Source organism: Athene cunicularia (genome assembly GCF_003259725.1).
Source record: "Athene cunicularia isolate RWA chromosome Z unlocalized genomic scaffold, athCun1 chrZ_part1, whole genome shotgun sequence".
In the NCBI taxonomy this organism is placed as follows: domain Eukaryota; kingdom Metazoa; phylum Chordata; class Aves; order Strigiformes; family Strigidae; genus Athene; species Athene cunicularia.
Genome location: NW_020799142.1, coordinates 18,455,046 through 18,457,731, shown reverse-complemented (window position 1 = coordinate 18,457,731; position 2,686 = coordinate 18,455,046). Strand labels below are relative to the sequence as shown.

At 41.2% G+C, this 2,686-nt stretch overlaps 1 protein-coding gene across 1 annotated transcript in view; it reads left to right on the top strand.

Annotated features, from left to right (window-relative positions):
- The window catches only part of ITGA1 (integrin subunit alpha 1), a 76,351-nt gene that overhangs the window by 3,124 nt on the left and 70,541 nt on the right, over positions 1-2,686 (top strand). The gene's annotated exons all lie outside the window — the stretch shown is intronic.

Below are 2,686 nucleotides of genomic sequence, written 5' to 3'. Positions count from 1 at the left end.
AACACACACACACAAACCCCCCCCCCAAAAAAAAAAAAAACGATAAATGGCAAGAACTGGTTCTACACTTAGTCTTAATCATTTGCCAAGACTGAAACAGACCATGTGATTTTGAACTTTTATGGTAAAACTGTATATGTAGAGTTAAAAGTATCTTGGTTTTGCTGTCCTGGGGTCAAATTCATCTCTCCCCAACATCAGCAAAATTAGTATGAACTCACAAACTTACAATTATATGGTTCTTAAATTTTTGGAAATGTTTTTTTTCTACTACTCATTCTTTAACATATTCAAACAAATAACAATATCCAGTACTTACTTTTTACAAGAGTAGGCAAAGCATCATGACTAGTAAATGTTTTCCTTTGTAAGCTGGCGATATATCATTGAAGTTTAGATTTGCCAGTAAAAACTTGCAGATCACTGTTCATAACTGTATACAATCTAATTATTTGTTTGTTTGAGAAGACCTCGGCACATCTCAATGTCTCTCTCTACACCAGTCAATTTAGTATGTGGCAACTTTGTTTCAAGCTGGTTGCTGTTAATTTTGGGTTGGAGTTTTCTTGTTTGTGTTTGGATTTTTTAATGCAGCAAGTCACCTGCTTGCATGAATTGAATGTTTATTTTCTACTGGATGGTACTGGATGCCAACCTGCAACCTTTATCTCCAGGGATGTGAGGCTGTTTGTAAAAATTAGACCGGAACCAACAGGCAGAGAAAAGTTTGTAAATCACAGCAGCAAAAGAATTAAAAAATAAAATAAATATTAATGTGGAAGGTAAATATGCACTACAGCTAATTTTTCTTTAAAGAATAGCATGAGGTTAACCCTTGCAATTTAATAATTGCAAAGAACATAAAGAAGAAAATTCACCATAAATTCACCATGCATTTACATAGATAAGTGAAAAGAACTAAAGAAAAGCTGAATACACACTCTCTGCCTAAACCACAAAACATTAATACAAGATTATGAGTATGTACAAGCCCAAATGAAACAGTTATTTATAGGTGTGCTTATATTATATTCCCTTGGGTGATCCAGCTTCCTTCTGTGAAACCATTCATGCTAACAAGAGTTAAGCATGTGTACTCACAGGAAGAGAATCTGAGGTCTCATAAATAAATCCTATTATGTAATATCTGATAAAGTTGTTTTTACATCAGTATCAAGCTTAGAAACAAGGAATGCACATTACTGGGCCAGATCTGAGTTCAGTGTCCTGTCACAACTCACCAGTGCTAGATAGTTGAGAGAAATATGTATACTGTAATGGGAGATACGGGATGATTTTTGCTCACAGTAGCCATCTATCTCATTAAATCCTTGACTCCAAAACCTTTCCAAGTCAGCAAATTCCATAATCCACAGCGATTTTTTCAGAGAAAGAAAAAAAAAGAAAAAAAAAAAAAAAGAAACAAACCAGAAACTTCCTTTTAACAATTTGCCACTTTCTCATCTCAAATAGGATGTCCTCATGCTTTTTGGTAATCAGAATGAGTATGTAGACATTCCAAACTTACTGTATCTGTTCCAGTTGCCCTGATAGACTTATCAAGGCCCATTAGTTTGTCTACTTTCTCAAATTTTGTTTGTTATTTTGAATCATTCTTCATAGAAGCATTTTTTCTATTCTCCATTCTTTTCCTCATGCTTTCTAAATTTGCAACATTCATTCTGAAATGGAGTTTTCAGCATCATACACCATTTCAAAATAAGCTGCAGTACTTGCATAATGCCATTTAAAAAAATATTATTTCTGGCTCGTTAGTCTAGGCTGCAAATTGAGCTGTGTAGTTACTGTTCGGGTCCCTTTTCTGTGCAAATATCATTGAACTAATCTGTGTGGTTTTGCAAGGCATGTTACTTCCATTTGTCAACATCAAACATTATTTGAAAAGTTGAGAAGCCTCTCAACTACCTCACTCTAACTCGTAGTCAGGAAGCAGGTCAAGTTTCAGTACAGGCTGAAGGGAAACTTGCACGTCTAACCAAAAACTTTTAAACTGAAGTTCCGTTTAAGAGCAGTGTCATAGTAGCGGTTCAGGTTTTAATGTTGCCTCGGTCTGGTTCTCATTTCACCCAGTGGCGGTTGTCAGACGAGCTGCCTCATTCACGCACCAGCAGCCGTTACGTGGTACCGCCTGACCTCCAGACTCCGAGGTTCCACGGATTTCACTTACCACACCCAGAAACCCGGCTGCCCAGCCGTACCTTTTCTTATTCGCTTCTCGTTCTGTAACCATAACCTTCCACAACTGTTCAGTTTTTGGTTTGTTTTCAGCGGGGTTTTCTTTCCCCTCTTCTCACACGTGAGAGACTGTTAGAAGGCTCTGACAGTTTGAATCATCGCTGTAAAGAGCTGCAGGTAAAGCATCAGCGCGGGCCCCGACCCCTCCCGCCTCACAGGCGGGAGACTGTAGCTGAGACGCACGTCAATTTACCACCCTCTCCTGCGCACACAGGTGCATCGTGGCTACCTCCCAGCGCCCCCCGCAGGCTCCCCCCGCGGCTCTGGCTTGCGCCGGCTCCGCGGACGGGGGGAGGAGGCCGCAGGTTACCGCCGCCGCGCCCAACCACTGCACGCGACACTGGGGGGGGCACCCCTGCGCGCAGCACCTCTGCGCATGCGCTGGGTCCGGATGCGGACGCGCCGGGGAGGAAGCGGCCGTGCGCATGCG